The 21,379-nt window shown below is 37.1% G+C and overlaps 1 long non-coding RNA gene across 4 annotated transcripts in view; it reads left to right on the top strand.

Annotated features, from left to right (window-relative positions):
- LOC141495053 (uncharacterized) overlaps window positions 1-21,379 on the top strand; it is a 255,356-nt gene that overhangs the window by 175,834 nt on the left and 58,143 nt on the right. For all 4 annotated transcript variants that reach the window (XR_012470654.1, XR_012470651.1, XR_012470653.1 and 1 more), the window contains one exon: window positions 4,579-4,984. This is a non-coding gene — a long non-coding RNA (uncharacterized LOC141495053). The remainder of the gene's footprint in view (window positions 1-4,578; window positions 4,985-21,379) is intronic.

Below are 21,379 nucleotides of genomic sequence, written 5' to 3' on the forward strand. Positions count from 1 at the left end.
AACATTATTTTCTACTTTTAAAAATGATAAACAGACCGAGAAAGGGGGAGGTGACTTGTCCAAGGTTGTACCGTAAGTGACAGACTTAGACCTACCATCCAAGTCTCCTGTTCCCAGTTTAAAGGTCCCTCTATAGAACATTTAATGTACATGTGTGGTGTATCCGAGTAGAATGCATTGAGTGGAGGAACAGAATCAAAAGGAATAAGGCATTTAGTTCTCAGTTTAAAGGAACTTCTGATTGAATGGGATGAGTATAGTGGATTAGAGATAATGTTGTTTGTAGACAAGGACCATTAAAGTGATTCCTTATATTGTAGGTTGTGTCATGGACCCTGTTTGAAGCCTATGAATCCCTTTCCTGGAATCATGTTTTAAAATGGATAAAGTAAAATAGATAAGATTACAAAGGAAACCAATCATGTTGAAATGGTCATCATCATACACACACACAAATATATATATATAATATATATATATAAATATATATATATATAATATATATATATATTCAAAAATGTCATAGACCCTAGGCTAAGAACTGCTGTCTTATGTACAAAAAATGAATTCAACATTTCTGAGAAGTCCTTTTTTTTTGCTTTCAAAATAACATGCATACCACCCTCTACTGATGTCTAAAATTGATGAGATATATTTTTGTCTTAAAACATTAGTTTCTCACTAATATGTAAATATAATATTATATATAGATATTCATGTGGGAAGGATAAAACTTTGAACTGGGATCAGTCATTGGCAATTCCTCATGAAGAGTTTTTCATAAGAAAATAGAAAGTCTGATAATACTAGCTGACAGAATATTATAGTGATAGAACAGAGATATTTGAATAACTAATGCTAACTTATTTATGCTATACTTTAAAGTTTACAAAGCGTTTTCCTTAAGACAACTTCAGAGAATAGTGAAAAATGAGAAAATGAAAGCCCAGAGGCAGAAACTGAAGGTCACATAGCTGGCAAAAATCCACTTCAAAATTCAAGTCCCTGTTTCTAACACTGAATCTAGTCATATACAATACAGAATATTAACTAGACAAGTATCATCCTGGGTGATTCAGTAAGAAGGAACCTATGGAAGAATCGTTATGATTTCTATTTTGGGGGTCTGGACCTGAGATTTCCTTGTTTTACAGAGCTCCCTCTACCACTTCAGAATTATAATTGTTCCACAATTTAGTCTGAATTAGTCAGTTTGTTCTAGAGGCAAGACTTGAACCAGTTCTTCCTGACACTTGAGCAGACTCTATTCACTATACCATGCTTATTGTATAGCACAGTACATTATCACATTTGGTCCTCAGCATTATAATGAGAATATGTATTATGTTCATCACTTTTTAAAAGTTTTTTGTTTATTTATTTTATATTATTTAAATAATCTTGTTATCAGAATAAACATAACCCCCCTGCCAAGAAGATGAGAAACCTCAAGAATAGTGAGAGAAAAAAATGTACTTCAGTCTGTGTTCAGATTCCAATGACTCTGTCTCTGAGATGAGTTGCCTTCTTTATTATATATTATAAGTCCACCAAAGAAGTTGCTTCAATATTTTCCCCACAGTTGCTATTAATAGCTATATTTCCCTCCACTCTATTCTTTCCCAACCCCATTTATTCTTTTCCTTCTCTCCTTTCATCTTGTCATTGTTCAAAAGTGTGGGTGTAGTGTATGTAGATCTCCCACAATCTTCCCTTTCTTCTATCACCTAATTTCTCTCCCTCCCCCAAATCCCCCTTATCCCATCCCTTTCTTCTCAAGTTTCTCTAGAATAAGAGATTTCTATACCCTATTAAGTTTGTATGTTATTGCCTCTCTGAGCCATTTCTGATGAGAATGAAGGCTCACTCATTTCCCCCCACCTTCTCCCATTCCACTCCACTGAGAAAGCTTTTTCTTGACTCTTATGTGAAATATTTTTGTCCCTTCTTCCTCTTCCTTCTCTTCCTTCTAGTACTTTTCTTTATAACCCATTGATTCCATCTTTTTACTACATTATACCATTATATTCAACTGCTTCCTGTGCCATATATATATATATATATATATATATATATATATATATATATATCCAAATGCTCTTATACATGAGAAAGTTAATATGAGTTATCAGTATTTTCTTTTCATGTAGTAATACAAACAGCTCAATATCATCAAGTTCCTCATAATTAGCCCTTCTCATCCACCGCTTCTATATTCACCTGAGTCCTATACTAGATGATCAAACTTTCTGTTCAGCTCTGGTTGTTTCAATAGGAAAGTTTGAAAGTTCCCTGTTTCATTGAAATTCCATCTTTTCTCCTGGAAGAGGATGCTCAGTTTTGCTTGGTAGTTGATTCTCAATTGTAAATTAAGATTTTTGCCCTCTGGAATATCATATTCCAATCCCTACAAGCTCTTAATGTAGATGCTGCCAAATCCTGTGTAATCCTGACTATAGAGCCATGGTAGTAGAATTGTTCATTTCTGGCAGTTTATAGTATTTTATCTTTGACCTGGGAGTTTTGAAATTTGGCTATAATATTCCTGGAAGTTTTTCTTTTGGGATCTCTTTCAGGAGCTGACTGGTGAATTCCCTCAATTTCTATTTAACCTCTGCTTCTAGGAACTCAGGGAAATTTTGCTGTATTATTTTTTGAAAAATGAAGTCTAGGCTCTTTTCCTGGTTGTGACTTTCAGGTAGCCCAATAATTTTTAAATTGTTTTTCCTATGAGATATTTCACATTTTCTTCTAATTTTGGGGGGGGTAGTTTTATTTCATCCTGAGTTCTTTCAAAGTCATCGACTTCCTTTAGTACCACTCTGCATTTGAAGAAATTATTTTCTTCAGAGAGCTTTTTGAATCTCCTTTTCCAATTGGCCAATTCTGGTTTTTAAGGCATTCTTCTCCTCATTTGCCTTTTGTGTTGCTTTTTTCCCTTTGGCCCGAACTGGTTTTTAACATATTATTTCCTTCAGTATTTTTTTGTATTTTTTTTCACCAACTTGCTGATTTGGTTTTCATGATTTATCTGCATTGCTCTCATTTCTCCTCCCACTTTTCCCTCTACCTCCCTTAATTGCTTTTCAAAGGCGTTTTTGAACTCATCCATAGCCTGAGCCTATTTTCTATTTGTCTTGGAGGTTTTGGATACAGAAGCTTCAATTTTGTTGTCTTCTGAATCTTCCATGGGACCAAAGTCATTTTCTATGGTCAGATTCTTCTTTTTCTTTTGTTTGCTCATTTCCCCAGTCTATGACTGATTTACTGCACTTCGAAGGCTTTGGGGGGGGGGGAGTTTGGGGACGCCCCACTGGGACTTTAATTCTTCCAAGGTCTTATGAGAAGCTTTAACTGCTTTTTTTGCCTGTGCTTTGATATGTGGATGACCACAGGCACTCCCCTCTGCCGTGGAGGAAAGTCCCTGCTAGGCAATGGTGTATGGGACCCAAACTGCAACCTGGAACTGAGTGTGGGAAAATAGTTGAGCCCTGCCCCAGGGAGAGCAAATGGACCTCTGTAGTATGCCAGAACCCCTTACCATCTGTGGGCTGCACATCTGTGGAGGTGCAGGGGGGCTTCCCCTATTCCTGATGCAAGTTCTCACCACAGGGCTGCTCTGAGGCCAGCACTCCCTCTGCACTCATTCTGGTGCAGCAGAGTTCCCTCACCACCCCTTCAATCTGTTCTTGGTAATCCCAGGGCCAGGAGGTCTGGAACCTACCCCCCTCTGCCACATGTCCAAGAACCCCCAGGGATATAGGCACTTGGTCCTGCTGCTCTGTGGTTGCTCTTTCCAACCCCTGGTCCTGGTGAAATATACCTTTCCTGTGGAACTTCTAAGTTGTCTTGGACTGGGAAATTGTATTGCTCAGTCTTTCTGTGGGTTTTGCCCCCCTCTAAATTTTGGCTAGAGTCATAATTTGATGGCATTTGAAGTTGCAGGGGGAATAAGTTTCTGGGAATTCCTACCTTCATGCCATCTTGGCTCCTCCCTCTATGTTCTTTTTAGATGAGGAAGCATAAACTCAGTGAAAATAAGGTCCAAGGTCACACAGAGTAATGTTTACAAAGAGTGCCAGAAGAAGGATTAGAATATATTTAATCTTTAAGACATAGTTTGAACATTCTTCCTGTGTGATGGCTTTTAAAAATTGTTTAGCTGTCCCTTTTTTGTTTTTTTTCCCCTCCAAAATCAATAGTTTTTATGAGCTACATGCTAGGTAGATAAGTCATCTCTACCTTCTTCCCATTTCAGCCTTGTACTCTGGAACTTAGGTTTTAGTAAGGAAAATTTTATCTAACTTCTCCATCATCACTATACTGTCCCTTCAGATATGTCCCTTCTAGCACACTTTTATGTGTGTCTTACTCTGGAATAAACATCATCTTTATCATCATCATCATCACCACCATCATCATCAAACTAACATTTTTTATAATACCTGTTATGTGACAGATACTATGCAAAATTTTTTATAAATATTAGAATGTCAAATCATTGAGGGCAGAATAAATCTTCTTGATTAATAAATAATAATGTGTATAATAAATGCTCTCTCTTACTCTTTCAATTAGGGAAGCTAAATAGCACAGTGAGGAGTGCTGAACCTGGAATCAGAAAGACTTGAGTTCAAATCCAGTCTCAAAACTTTACTGTCTGTGTGACCCCGAGGAAGTCATGTAATCCTGTTTGCCTCAGTTCCTCCTCTGGAAAATGAATTGGAGAAGACAATGACAACCAGTGCAGTATCTTTGCCAAGAAAACTCCAAATGGGTCACAGGAAGTCAGACAGCACTGGAGTGACTGAACAGCAGCCACAATAATAATAACAACCAAGAATGTCTTCCCTGTACCAAACACTGCATGGCAGAGGAAATGAGATCTGGAAAAGGAGCCAAAGCGAATAAAATACTGGGCCCAGAATCAGGAAGAGTTGAGCTCACGTTCAGCCTCAGACACTTCCTAGCTATGTGACTCTGGGTAAGTCACTTACCTTGTTTGCCTAAATCCGCAGGAGAGGCAAAACCCCTCAAGTATCTTCGTCAAGAAAATCCCAGGGACAATATTGTTGTTCTATAGTTCACTGGGTCATGAAGACTTGGAATGTTTTATATATTGATTGAATGATTCATTCATTGATGCATTTTTCACTCATTTATTCATTCTTTCACATGGTTATTTATTATTCTTTTATCCTTTAAATTTTTATTTATTTTATTTTTAATTAGTGGAATTTATAAAAAGCATTTCTATAACATGGTGTCATAAAAAAGGTAATTGCACATGAGTCTTCAAATCTATTATAAACAACTTGCTATTCCTCTTAAACATATAACAAACTCATGATGAATTTTTTCTTTTTTACCTCCCCTGCCTAACAGATGGTCATTATTAGTTACTAATATGTGTGCATCTACATATATACATATGTATTTATATTTATATTCATATGTGTATGTGTATAAAATCATTCCATATATGCTTCTATGAACCAGTTCTTTCTCTGGATTCAGAAGGTATCTTCCTCCATATGCTCTTTGTAGTTAATTTGGGTATTTATAATTTTCAAAATGACTTAGTTGCTCAAAGTTATTCTTAAAACAATACTGCTTATAAATGTTCTCTTGGTTCTGCTCATTTCACACTTTATTATTTCATTCAAGTCTTCCATGTTTTTCTGTGATCATTGAGGTTATCATTTCTCATAGCAGTAGTATTCCATTATAATCATATACCATAATTTGTTCAATATTCCCTGAAATTGCATTCCTGTATTTTCTAGTTTTTTACCACCCCGAAGAGAACTGCTATAAATAGGTTTTTTAATATGTTTCTTTCCCTTTTTTTCCCTTAATCATCTTTGGAAATAGAGCTAATGGTGATATTCATTCATTTATTTTTTCCTTTCTTCCTCCCTCCCTCCCCTCCTCCCCTCCTTCCTTCCTTCCTTCCTTCCTTCCTTCCTTCCTTCCTTCCTTCCTTCCTTCCTTCCTTCCTCCCTCCCTCCCTCCCTTCCTTCCTTGCTTCCTTCCTTCCCTCCCTCTTTCTTGTTCTCTACTCTGAAGCCAGCACCCTTTCAACAAAGCACAGTGCTTTTTTTACAGCCCGGAATGAGGACTTTGAAAAGTCAGAATTTTAGGGAGATAGTGGTGCCATTAAAAGAAAATAAGGCATGCTTTTAAATGTTTGGCTGGCTTAGCCATTCTGGGGGCTGCTTTCAAAGGATTGATGGATAGATTAGAAACTGGCTAGAACCTGAAGCACCTGCTTCAGGATAGATAGAGATTGTGAACAACAGAAGTCATGGGTGTCTGTGAAGAATGAGCTATAGGAAGTATTGAGAAGGTTTCTGGGCCAGTTTCTATTTCCAGAAGTGAGTAATTTATTATCATCACCCTTCTTTTCCCTGATTTTATTTGGTATCTTCTTATCCCATAAAACCTAAAGATCAATTTCCAATCATCAAATCTGTGGGCTCTAATTCACCATCCAAGGTGACAAGGCTGGGGCCCAGGGAAGGAAACAAGAAGAAAAAAAATCACAAGACAAAGTTGTTCTGTTACCCATAATTTCAGGTTTATTCCCAACAGCTGGAATGTATGTCCTTTATTTGCTAATAGGATTTGAACTTTGGAAATTATCTAATCCAACAATTTCATTTTGCCAATAAGTATACTAAGTCCAAGAGGAAAGGTAGCATTTCAAATCACAATGTGGAAAGTGGCAGAGATAACTGGAATGAAGTCCTATTGATTCCTAATTCCTGAAGGTATGAAATCAGATGCTCATCAGTTTTGAGCCGGATGGGACCACAGAGTCCCTTAAGATCTGCTTCTTCATAGTACAAATGAAGAAACTGAGGCTTCAAGAAATTAAGCGACCTAACCAGGTTCACACAGCTAGTGTCTGAGGCAGGATTTGAGCATTTTGAACATCCTGACTTGAAGCCCTGTGCTTTTATCGACCATCTTCTTCCTCTTCAATTTTAAAATTCTGCAATAGCTAGAAACAAAAACATCAACATATCTTAGACAAATTACATCCCTTCAATAGAATGGAAGGTCCTTGAGGATAGGAACTGTCTTGCTTTTGCCTAGCCTAATGCCTAGCCAGTACCTGGCAAAGAAAGAATATTTGTTGATTAAGTAATTGATTTAAATGCCATCTGGAGAAAACCCAAAGGTTCCTGCCCAGAAGTCTTAAACTTCTGCTCTGGCAGTCAAGGAGATGGGGATGATGAGGAGGGTGAGGGGAGATCAGTTTAGATTATCTCTGCCCTTGTGGTATCTCAATCCTTCCCCCTCCACCAATTTGTTTTGTGTTTCTCTATCATTTGCTACTTAAAGTTTTTTTCTTTGGATCTATCTTTTGACAGTGGATATTTAGGACAACCACATTTCACTTCTTTTTTTAAAAAAAAATTAAATATTTTTTCCAGCTACATGCAACAATAGTCCCCCCCCCACAGAAAACAATCTAATATAGGCTCTACACATATAGCATGCTAAATAAAGATCCACATTGACATGTTGTGAAAGAAGAAACAAATCCAAATGAAAGAAAAAATAGAAAGAAAAATGACATAATATATAAGAAAATTTTATTTCTTCATTTAATACCTTCATCCACATCTTCATTTAAATTCCACCACTTCCTTCTAAGGATGATATTTTCTATCACGAGTCTTTTAGAATTATCTTTGATTATTGTACTGCTGAAATGAGCAAGTCCATCATGGTTGCGCATCACTCCATGTTGTTAGTATGTAAATTGTTCTTCTGGTTCTGTTCATTTCACTGAGCTTCAATTCATGCAAGTCTTTCCAGGTTTTTCTGAAGTCCCATCCCTCATGATTTCTTATAGAAAAATAATTCCCCATTACATTCATATGCCACAGTTTGTTCAGCCATTCCCTAATAGATGGGAAATCCCTCAATTTCCTATTTTTTGCCATTCCAAAAAAAAAGCTGCTATGAATATTTTTGAACATGTGATATTTTTATGCTTTTTTTTTTGGTGATCTCTTCAGGATACAGACCTGGTGATGATATTGCTGGATTAAAGATTATGCACAGTTTTATTGTCATTTGGGCATAATTCCAAATTACCCTTCAATTGAATCAGCTCACAGCTCTACCAACAATGCATTAGTCTCCCAGTTTCCCCACATCCCCTCGGACATTGGTCTTTTTTCCTTTTTTTAGTCATATGGGCCAGTCTGATAAGTGCGAGGTGGTACCTCAAAGGTGTTTTAATTTAATGATTTAGAGAAATTTTTCATGTGATTAGAAATAGCTTTGATTTTTTTCATCTGAGAATTACTTTTGACCATTTATTAACTGGAGGATAACTTCTTTTTTTATAAATCTGTTCTATATTTAGAAATTAGACCTTTGTCAGAAACACTAGTTGTAAAAATTGTCTTCTCACTTACTTCATTCATTTTAATCTTGGTTACATTGGTTTTGTTTGTGTAAAAATGTTTTAATTTAATATAATGGACCAATGCTCTATCCACTGTGCCACCTAGCTGTCCCTCACATCCAATTTTCAAGAAGTCATTAATACCATTATAGTCATGAGATTCTCCTACCGCTCACTTCTGTAGACATGAAAGAGGATCTGCCCAAGCAGTAAATCTTCCAGGTAGGGCTTTTTTCACTATCTCCCACTGTTTCTTTTTTAAAAATTTATTTATTTATTTATTTAAGACAATGGGGTTTAAGTGACTTGCCCAAGATCAGCTACGCAACTATTAGGTTTCTGAGATTGGATTTGATCTCAGATCCTCCTGACTCCAGGGCCAGGGCTCTATCCACTGTGCCACCTAGCTGCCCCTCCCACTGTGTTTCTATGACCCTTCCTTGCCTAGTTTCGTTCACGTAATCAAACATTTAACATTTGATAAGCAGTTAGGTGATACAGTGGATACAACACCAACCCTGGGGTTAGGGGGACTTAAGTTCAAATCTGCCCTCAGACACTTGACACTTACTAGCTGTGTGACCTTGGACAAGTCACTTAACCCTGATTGCTTCACATCCAGGGTGAACTCCAGGCATCCTGTTTCACATCTGAAGCTGGTGACTTAGCAGATGCCCACGCCCCACCCCCCATTCAAATCTAATTCACGTGCATGTCATTGCATCACTTCTCTGATGTCATGGTCTCCTTTGAGAATGAAGGATAAACAACATTAAATATTTGTAATGAGCCAGGAACTGTCCTTGGCCCAAGTCATACAAAGACAAATGTGACAATAACCACAATTCTCTAGCAAGGGAATAGCACAATATATGCACATTTAAGTATATTAAACATAGGATAGGTAACCCTGTTCCTTTGGGGGGAACTAGCACTGGGGTAATAAAGGAAAACCTCATTTAGACACTTGAAAAAGAAGAAAATTTCAGGCTCATGGACAGAATTGCTGATAGTCTAGTCTCCTTTGGGATACTTCAATATCTCAAGTATTTATAATCACATCATGGTGTTTATTCCATTCACTAACATAGTTTTTGACCTTTCTATGACTTAATAGATCATCTGTGAAAGTAGCTGCAGTCCAAAGAAATCATATCCTGCAACCCATATGCTCATGATCCTTTTTAAACTTAGCTTGACTAATCCTCATACAAAAAGCCTATTTAATCCATTGCTGGGTTTAGACCCAAAGCCTTCACAATCCAGTGGGACTTGCCAGAGCTTGTCATTATATAACATAATCGAAATTTGTTCAATTTGGTCAACTGTGTCTGACTCTTTGTGACTCCATTTAGGATTTTCCTGGTAGAGATACTGAGTGGTTGGCCATTTTCTTCTCCAGATCATTTTAAAGATGAAGAAACTGAGGCAAACAGGATTAAATGACTTTCCCCAGATCATGCAGCTAGTAAGTGTCTGAGGACAGAATTGAACTCAGCAAGTTACCTTCCTGATTCCAAGTCCAGTGCTCTATTCACTGTACTGTCTTGCTCCCCTAGAATAGAAGAGTCAGTATTTATTAAATACTTTATAATTTATAAACATTTTATAAAAATAAACTTGATCCTTACAACAACTTTGGGGAGCAAAGGCTGCCATTATCCACCTTTTACAGATAAGGAAACTGAGGCAGACAGATTCAGATGACTTGCCCAGGGTTTCATAGCTGGTCACTCTCCTCTCCACACATGTTTTCTGAGGTTGGATTTGAACTCAGCATCCAATCGCCACCCAGTTGCCTCTTTTTGGAATGTACAACCACTTCCATGCCCATTGAGGCAGCAGAATAGGATGTGAGGGAACCAGAACACTAGCCAGACTGCCAACATTTTGCAACCCCTCTTTCTCCCTCAACTGCCCTTGATTCTACCATTATCGGGTTCTCTGGTCATTTGCTGTGTCCTTTGTTGCTGACGTCTCACCCCTCCTGCCTCCTAGTCTTGGTGATTCACCGGCTCTTTTTCTGGCCCCCTGTCTTTGTCATTGTCTCAAATTGCCATCGTGGCCTGGCGCTGACAACAAGGGTACATCCTTATTCTTCCCTCTCTATCCCCCCCCATGATGTCTGGCCCGGTATGCCATATGCGTGCTGCTGACTGGCTGGCAAGTAAGTGTGGTTACACCGGCTCACTTGTCACACTCCTCGGAAGCGCCTGGCAGGTGATCTTTAAAAGCAAAAAGTAACAACAACAAATCATCTCCTTCTGACTTCCAAAACTGCTAATTAAACAAAACATGTTCAAGCCTGCATTTTAACAAACATGATACATCATTATTTAGAATCCCGACAACGGCGGCTGTAAGCCCCAACAGCTCCCCATCCACCACCCCATCTGCTTGCCCACACAGCCCACATGCATGGCACCTCTCCTGCCAACAAAGGCAGTTGAGGCAAACTGGAAGAGGGTGGTGTGCCTGAGGACTCTAAGAGAGAACTTCTTCCAATCACTTGTTCCCCAGCACTTGCTGTGGAAAGGACCCATAAAAACAGCTGGTGCCAGCTCTTTGCCAGCTTTCTGGGGAGTCATCCAGCTCCAATTGCATTGCCCTCTGCATCTCAGAGAGGGGCTAATTGGAAGGAATTCAAAATAAACACCAGGTTTCTCCCTCCCCCATATTTATCAGCACCATTGTGCAGCTGTCAAACCTCCAGAAATATGGGTGCCCATCAAGCTTAGATCTTTCCCAGAACAGGCATGATGCCCATCATTCTGCTAAACAGGGTTGGTCCTCAGCAAGCCAATAATGTCTGCAGTATCTGCCTTTGAGTTCCCAAGTTCTCATTCACCCACCCACTCAACCAACCAATTAATCCACAAGCATCTACTATGTGCCAGACACTGATAGATTCTGGGGTTAAAATGCAAAGAATCTAGTGATTTCTATTTATAGGAATCTTATATTGCCTCACCAAATATTTATTAATCACCCACTATGATTTCCTCATTCTGGGGATAGCAAAACAAATGTATGAAAAATCCCTACTCAGAAGAAGCTAGCATTCCCTCAACAAAATTTTCTTAAATTTCTGGGTCATCCAGCCAGGGAAGTCCATTGTGACAAGGTAGAGTAGTAGTGGACAGAAAGTTCTGAAAATGTAATAGTCAGCAGGCTGTTTTGGCGGAATTGTAGAATGTGCTGAGAAATGAATTGGAGACTCATTGTGAATGTAAAACTGGGCTTGGAGCCAGAAATCATTTATGAGTTCAAATCAGACATTTAATAGCTACGTGGTCCTGGGCAAGTCACTGAACCTTGTTTGCCTCAATTTCCTTATGAGGGAAATGAGGTGGTGAAGGAAATGGCAAACCACTTAAGTGTCTTTACCAAGAAAACCCAAATAGAGTCACGAAGAGTAAATTACCATTAAACAAAAAATACAATTATTGTTACAGTTACTGTGGTAAAAATACAAAACTGAAACCATTGTTACCCTCTGTGAGCTTACATTCTCCTGTGAGTGTGAATAATATGGACATAAGCAAATATAAAAATTAAGTATAAACTTATATGGGAAGATACATATAAGGAAAGCTACAAATATGGGAAAATACATACATATGTAAGTGCAAAATTATTTTTATATTTACTTATGTACATATAGGTACATTATATGAATATGTATATGTATTAGTAAATATAAAAATTAAGTACAAACCTATATGGGAAGAAGGCATTAACTGAATAGAGAGTTCATTTCAGGAGAGATTTTACATAGAAGGAATTTCTTGACCACAGATTTGAAGGGAGTTCAAGTATTTAAGAGGTAGAGATGGAGTGCATTCCAGGGGAGACCATTGTGACAAAGTAGAGTAATAATGGATAGAAAGTTCTAAATATGTAACAGGCTAAATATGTCAACAGGCTATTTTGGCTGAATTATAGAGAGTGTGCTGAGAAATGAATTGGAGACCCACTGTGCAGGGCTATAAATTCTAGAAATAAGAGACAAGTGGGAGCCAATAAGGCTTCTTGAGCCTGGGAATGAGATATTCAGACCCTTCTTTTCTTGCCTTTCTCTACCTTCGTCTGCCTTCTATGCCAGTTTGGTGTAGTGGACAGAGTACTGGTTAAAAGCTCTGAGTTTGCACCCTATTGTATTGACCACCTACTGATTTTGTGTCTTTAGACCAAGGTCATTACCTTCTCCAGATTACAAGTTTCTCTTCTCTGAAATGAGAATTGGATTATGAACTTTGATCATAGATGCACAATATTTTCTTTCTTCTGTTTGGATCTCATTCTTCTCTTACAACATGATTGATATGGATCTATGTTTAGCTTTCTGTCAGGGGAATAGAGGGAGGGAAAGGAGGGAGGGAGAAAAATGTACTCAACCAAATGAATAAAATACAAGAAAAACAAAAAAAGATCCTAGATGTTGACCTAGATGGAACCTAGAAGGTCCCTGAAAGGCATAGTGAGTGACTCACCCAAGGTCACATGGCATGAAGTAGAATTTGAACTCATGTCTTCCGATTCAAGATGACTCTGAGTTGGGATCAGTGTAATGGAAATCATGTGATGCCTTGATTCCATTATTTTACTCTCCATCAATTTCAGAATGATTTCATTGTGTGTTATCCCAATGGCATGATGGTGATGACCATTGTTATAGCTAACTTTACATAGTGCTAAACAAATTTAATTTTTCTTGTAACTCGCATCCTAGATCAAAGGAAGTAATAGCATTTCCTTGACTCAGGGGGAATATGCCTTTTAAGGATGAGTCCCCCACTGTGGAATGAAAAATTTCCTCCCTCTTAAAGGAATCACAAGTGGGTGAGGAAAACATTTGAAGAAGCAAGGGCTGGCACATGCTATGGCATTTCACAATTTTTGATGAGTCCCCAAATTTCCTAATAAAGCCCACATGGTACCTAAGAGATTCTGGGCAGCATATCTATGAAGGGGAAAGAAATAGTCTATCTTTGGGAACAAAGATGCACCAAGTGACCTCAATTAATGAAGGACTATGAACTTTTAAAAAGATTACAGGGTGATCCTAGAGAGAAATCTGAAGAGACTCCTACAAAACCTTTCTTTTCCAGAGGGAAAAGGAAGCAGGTGAAACCATGCCAAGGTCAAGGTTAAGAGTTTTGTATTCAGAGCTATGTATAAGAAAATAGTTTTGTAGCATAGGTCCTCTCCTTTAGGAGTTTAATAGTCTAGTTAGTAAGCCATGTATAGATAATACCTGGTTTTTTTGTCAAACAATTGATCAATTAGTGATTTTCAAACTAAATCTTGAAAGAAGGCAGATATTCATATATATATATGTATATGTATATGTATATATATATATATATATATATATATATATCAGAGACTAGTCTGTGGCAGGGGGAATTGTTCTGCATACAGTTATCAGTTATGAAAATTACTGTATCTATGTATGCTATTTCTGCATGTGATTCAGAGACAGAAAAGGGAGAGAGTGAAGGATGGGCAGGGAAGAGGATTCATAATAACAAAAGTTCAGTTATTCATTTGTTTTTAAATTGTGTCTAACTCTTCATGACACCATCTGAGGTTTTCATGGCAAAGGTATTGGAGGGGTTTGACATTTTTTTCTCAAGCTCATTTGACAGAAGAGGAAACTGAGGCAGAGTGTCAAGTGCCTTGCCAAGGGTCACACAGCTAGTAAGTGTTTGAGGCCAGATTTAAACTTGGGAAGATGAGCCTTTTTGACTCCAGAGCTGGTAATCTAATGACTTTTCTGAACCTAGCTGTATTCCTTTCTTGCCAGAGTCACCAGTGCCAGGCATAGATAATCACATTACACAATATTTAGGATTAGGGGAAGGTAGCCTCGAGAAATCAACATCCCTATGAGACTGCATCCTTTAATGTGGTTTAGTGGAAAAACCACTCAAGTTAGAATCTTAGCACCTGAGTTTGAATCTCATTTCAGACATTTACTACCTTTACTGACTTGAACCAAATATAAATGATCTTGCTTCTTGTTATGCATTTCTACCATCTGAGGAAAATAAGTTATTTCAATTTAATTCATTTCAGTTATGTCCAATTCTTTATGGCCCCATTTGGGTTTCTTTGTCTTGGCAAAAACACTGGAGTGATTTACCATTTTCTTCTTGGATTACAGCAAACAGAGATTAAGTGACTTGCCCAGGGTCACACAATTAGTAAGGGTCTCAGACCAGATTTGAACTCAGTTCTTTCTTAACTTTAGACCCAGAGCTCTATCCACTGAGCCATCTAGCTTCTCCACTCTGCCATATAGCAGATGTTTAATAAATGTGAATTGATGGAATTAAATTATCTGTAAATATTTATTAACCTTCTACAATGTTTCAATCACTGTACTAATTGTATTGGTGATTCATATACCAAGGAAGAAACAATTTCTTGTCTCACTCTCATGAAGATCTTACATTTTAATGGGGGGGGTAAAAGAAATAGGGATTGAGTATCCTGAACTCACCACATGTACAATCAATTTGTATCATATGAGTCCATACATATACTTACATGCATGCATAAATATGAACATCCAGAAGAAATAGAAAGAAATATTAATGCAGATACAACATGCAAAATAGCTTTCATGAAATGGCAGTATCAGGTGGACAGGAGACTTCATTAGGATGGAAATGCTTTAGCTATATCTTGAAGGAAGAGAGAAATTCTTTGTGGTCAATGTAAGAGCTTAATAAATGTCTTTTTAGGTTTATTCATTCATTCATTTCATTCAGTTTATTCTCACTTCACATTCTCTTTTATTTTTATTTTCTCTGCTTTCACAAGGCTGTCCACGCATTCCCATTCCTTCTCATTCCCACCTTTTTGAAGCTCTAATTTCCATCAGCTATAAAATGATTAAGAGCCTCAAACTAGCTAGCATTGCCCTTTGCTCTACAAAATTCTTTACTTACCATACTTTTTGTGTTTATCTGCTTACATTGTTTCTCCATACTATAATATACACTTCTACAAGGGCTAGGGCTTTTTCATTTTTGTCTTGTCTTTCCACTGACACAGTTGACCCATAGTAGGTGTTTACTAAGTACCTGGTCAATGAATGAATCAATGAGCCTAATCTTGAGGAAAGCAAGGGATTTCAAGATATACAAAAACAGGATAGTATCATGGTCAGATCTATGCTTTAGGAATATCAAATTGTAGCTGTGAGGAGAATGGGTAGGGAAGGAAACAAACTAGAAGCTGAGAGACCAATTAGGAGATTGTTGTAATAGTCCAGGAAAGATGTAATTAGGGATGAACTAGGGAGTTGGACTAATGGTCTTGATAACTGACTTATTTAAAATATTCTACAAGGAAGACTGTGGCAGACATGGAGAATCTGTTGTAAGGAAACTAATGTGTGTCTCAAATGAAAAACTCCTCCCCCAGGCAGGTTGATGCACAGCTGGTGAAATGATTGACTTCAGGAGTTCACAACTTTAGTAAGGGCTAAGGTCAATTGCTTCCTCACTAAGTCTGGCATCAAAATGCTGATGATCTCCCAAGAGTAGGGGGCAACTGGGATGCCCATCAAGAATTAGGTTAGAAATGGATCAGTTCCAGGTTTTCATGCCAATCAGTGAGACAAGACTTGTGATTGACTACCTTACTTCCAGCCAGCGTGAAATAAAGAAAACCAATCTTGAAAGGAAACTTGCTGAATTCTCTTCTGTCATAGTTTAAAATTTAAGTTATGAAGAAAAACTATGTAGGGGGATACAGATAAGGAAGCTACCACCTATTGGGTGTGATTTCAAGAATATGAAGAAAGTTACAGGCTCATAGGATTCATCTCAAAATTATAAAGGCGAAAGAACTTTAAGCCGGTGATTGATAAAAGACTGCCATGGCTTTTATCAGAAGAAAAAAAAAATTAGAGCAGGAAAGTGTTTTTGAAATCATGTAGACAAATCCCTTCATTTTATCTCTAAAAAATTTTTCAACTTTTAATAATGCCTTTTACTTTTTCAAAATGCTATTTCTGAATATACTCCATTCCCCTCCCTTACACAATGAGTCTTATAAAAGAGAAAGAGAAAGTAACAATTCAACAGCAAGATGGTATAGGGGCTAGAACACTCTATCATGAGGACTTTGCAAAATTTATCATGCTAAATAAATGTTAATTATTAGCATAATCAACCAACATATGTCTGATAGCACAGGTATCTATATCAATATTTTGCTTCCCCAACCCTAACTGTTCTCCAAGGCCAATCTTAGTCACTATCTTAACTAATTTGATTATTGCTTATAAATATTGCTCTGGATCAGTTCCTCTAAACCTTCCCCTGCTTCTCTGAATTTGTCAAACCCATTGTTCCTTCTTAGGTGGTACAATAAAATTTCATTACAACTATGAATCACAATTTGCTTGGCCTTTGTTAAATTAATGGGTCATGACTATTCCCTTGATTTGCTACTATGAAATATGTTACTATAAATGTTTTGGGGGTATATTTTTGATCTTCTTTGAGATCTTTTGCATTCCCTGGTACTTAGCATCATGTCTGGGATACAGGAGAAACTTAATAACTGTTTTGACTGGCTTGAATGAATGTTGAGGAATGTGCTCAGGAGTGGGATCTCTGGGGAGATCAAAAGGGAGGTCAAAGGGAAAGAACTCAATTCTCCCCCCCTTCCTTTTTTTGCTTAAGGAATATGGCATGATGGATAAATGTCTGATCTTGGAGTCAGGAAGACCTAGGTTTGTATATTTGACTTTGAGACCTGTTGCAAGCTGTAACTTATTGTTCTAGGTATTCATTAAGACTGTGATTTTCAAAGGTGGGAGCCTATATGGGTAGAGAAAAGTCCTTTATATAGACACTCCTTTGATTAGGGAAATAATAGATCTGTTCTCTAGTCTCTTTCATAGATCCTCCTTTTCATAGATCCACATAAATTTTCAGACACGGATCAATTCACAGCTTATTTTCCAAATGATGAAGTTAAGGTCTAGAGAGAAGTGAACTAATCCAGGCTCATACAATTTATGTCAAGAATCACATGGGATGACAAAGAATTGGAAACTGAGGGGATGCTCATCAATTAGGGAATGACTGAACAAATTATTGTTCATGAATGTTATGGAATATTATCCTGTAAGACATCATGAACAGTTGGATTTTTAAAGAAACATGGAAAGAGTTGCATGAACTGATGCTGAATGAAAGGAGCAGAGAACATTGTACACATTTCCAACAATCTTGTGAGATGATCAGTTATGATGGATGCAGTTTCTCTTAGCAGTTCATGACTTAAGGATACTGCTGAGAGATTTGCTATGGATAATGTCATCCACATCCAGAGGGAGGAGAGCAGGCAGTGGGTATGGGTGCAGAGCAAAGCATACTATGTTCATTTTTTTAAAACTTCTTTTGTGTTTTTCCTTCCTTTAGCATGATTCCCCCCCTTTGTTCTAATATCTCTTTCATAACATGACTAATATGGAAATATGTTAAACACAATTGTACATATATAACTTTTACCAGACTGTTCACCACCATGGGGAGGGAAAAGGGAAGGGAGGGTGGTAGAAAAATGTGAAACTCATAACTTTGTAAATGGATGAATATAAAAAAAAATTACTTTTGCATTTAATAAGAAAAATAAAATAAATTTTCTATAAAAATGACACTAGAATCCTACTTCAGTGCCTTATTTGAAGAAATCCATTTTTTAATCCAAATTAAAAAATCAACCCCTTTATTGAAAAGCAATTATGTCTTAGTAAATCAATTCTTTAACAAATAATACATATATGCTTGTGTGTGTGTGTGTGTGTGTGTGTGTGTGTGTGTGTGCGTGTGTGTGTGTGTCCATCTGTCCCAGGAAAATAATAGGTGCCTTAATATATTCAGCTTTAAGCAAAATTGTGGTATTGGTGAGATTTTCAAGTCACCAAGTTAAATCTAAAAACAATTACTAAGCAAACATACTCTATGGATAAACAGACACAAAAATGAAACAATTCCTACACCTGGAAAACTTGCCTTTTTCTAGAAAACATGTGAAAAATACATAGTTGTATGGGATCCTATAACCACCATATGAATAAACATTAATGTGGCATGGGGAAGGACTAATGTTACCTTAGTCTGATCGTTCTGGAATGCTGTCCCAATTGGCACTCACATTCATAGATTTGGTTCCCATGGCTTGATTGCTATCTCCAACTTGAGGGAGTACCTCTGGAGGACTTCACTTCCAAAAACAAAACTCTTAAGCCTCCACTAATGTTCTTGTCCATTTAGAATCATGACAGGAGATAGACTTAGCTCTGTTAAAAGCATTAACAAACAGGATAATAAGAGCAATTACTACAAAATATTCTTTCTATAAACCTAGCAAACATGCTCCCACACACACATATATACACATATATATACATATATATATATATATATATATATATATATATATATATATATATATATATATATATACACACACAGTTGCCAGGGAAGATAGAGTACTTAGAGTACAACGGTAGTGAGGCGGCACACATGTAGAATACATATATAGAAAAAGGCAACTTGAATCTCCTGGGACTGTAGGACCCCACAGTTCTTTCTCTTTTTCTAGCATCCTCATGTTCAGTCTTCAGGATCTGATACTTGCTACATCCTAACTCAGTTTACAGAGGGGATGCTTCATGAAGCAGTGTCCTTTCTCTCAAGTATTTCTTTGTATTCTAATGTGTCTGAAGTGTGCATCTCTGCTCTGGACTGGCTATAGTGTTTTCTACAAGAGCAGCACCTCCAGTTTTATGACTATTTGGAGGAATATCTCCTTCTCCTCACTCCTCTTGTCCTCTGGAAGAGGCATGGAAGAGTCCTCCAGATCTGTCTTCCAATTTTGAACTCAAACTCATCCAGGGCCCAGCCATTTAAAATCTCTAGAGGTATGGCAAACCTGGTTGCTCATCAAGTTAAGTCATTCCATTTTTGACCCACTGAAAGGAAAATCTACAACTCGCAAAGGGAACAGTGCATAAACATGTCAAAACTTCATCAGGTGGGTTACTGCAATTAAAGTAATTAAAGTTTATGTGAGGATTTAGGGAATCACAGACTCCTTTCTTTATATTCAATCAGTGGGTGATTGTCTTCTCACAGAATCATAGAATTAAAATCAAAGAACCCAAGTTCAAATTTTGTAGTTTCCTTTTCCTTCCTGTGTGATCATGAATAAGTCATTTAAGCTCATCAAACTTTGATTTTCTCATCTACGAAATGAGCAGTTTAAATTGTAAAGAAATGGTGTTTCAATGATGCCTTTGTGCTATTGTAAAAAATAAATTTGTGTTAGCAGATTCAGTTCTACTCTTTGCTATAATTCATGGGGCTAAACATCATGTGAAAAACAATAGGAGAAAAACAATACCATGGACAGCAGAATTTCCTAGTGTTGAAAAATAAGCCAATTTTTTTAAAAAATCCTACCTGATAGGTTTTTCAGGATAGGAAGAAGAGTTGGCTTCATGTAATGGAAAGAGTTCTGGACCTAGAGTCAGGAAAATCTGGGTTCAATCCTGTCTTTGATCCAGAATAGGTATATGACTGCCAAATCACTTACCGTCTCAGTAAACTATCTTCTCAGTTCACTTATCTTCTATATCTAAGTTACTGATGTCAATTTTCATGTTAAACTGCTCTTGCCAAAGGTTCTGATGATCTCTTCATGGCAAAATCACATGGTTTCTTCAGTATTGTCGTCCTTCTTGAAACTCTCTGTAGTATTGGGTACTCATGATTTCTTCTTCCTTCAGAATACACTCTTCTTTCTGGGTTTTTACGATGACATTCTTTGACTTTTCCTTTATCTCCTTTACTGTTTGTCCTGTTCATTCATTCCAAATTTCCTCAAAGGTTTTGTACTTGACTCTTTTTTCATCTCTATAGACTCTTTCTCCATAATCTCAACCCAATGGATTCTATTATTATCTTTGACCAAGATTCCCATATCTATTCAACCAACCTTAGTTTATCTTCTGAATTCCATTTCTGCATCAACAATTAGTGGAAAATTCAAAATAGATGTCCCATAGGCATCTATGTTATGATTCATCTCATCCAAAATAGAACTCATTTTCTGCTCCAAATCCTTCCCTCTTCCCAACTTTGATACTGCTATTTTGGGCACTAACATCATTTTAGAATTCCAGGTTTGCAACCTTAAGGTTCTCTTCAAATTTTTTCTTCCTCATTCTGCCTATGGAAATCATTGACAAATCTGGTCATCCATACTTTCATAAAATTTCCTGGATATGGACTATTTCTTTCAGTCATGCAACTCCCCCATCCAGCTCAATATCTCATCCCTTGCACTATTGTAATAACCTTCAGACATTCTACCTCACTCAAGTCCCTCCTAAGTCCATTCACTTAGTGGCCAAAATAACATTCCTAAATTATATATCTAACCATATCATGTCTTCTTTTCAATAAAATTTAGTGGTTACCTATTAAATCTGGGATAAAAATTTCTCCCTTTGGCATTAAAAGTTTTTCACATCCTGTTCCCATCCCATTTTTTAAATCTCAAACCTTACACATTCTCTCTGAAGTTCTGATGGGATGGGGAGAGAAAAAGGAAAGCCATCTCTTAGTCATATCTCAAAGCCAGTAAATTTTAGTTTCCAGTCAACTGAGCCAGACAGACAGTCTTATAGGTTATACAAAATAATGTTAACAATGATAATGATAAATATATGTATATTATAGATCTACATATATAGGACTTAAATAATGATAATAGTGTTTGTGTAGGGCTTTAAGGTTTGCAAATATACATCTATTATCTCATTTGAACCTTGTTTTAATCCTGGGAGATACTATTGTTATATTCTATCTATGCAAATTCTACCTATATTTACCTATGTTATCCCTTGGTCACAAC

The sequence above is a fragment of the Macrotis lagotis genome, chromosome 1, assembly GCF_037893015.1.
Source record: "Macrotis lagotis isolate mMagLag1 chromosome 1, bilby.v1.9.chrom.fasta, whole genome shotgun sequence".
In the NCBI taxonomy this organism is placed as follows: Eukaryota; Metazoa; Chordata; class Mammalia; order Peramelemorphia; family Peramelidae; genus Macrotis; species Macrotis lagotis.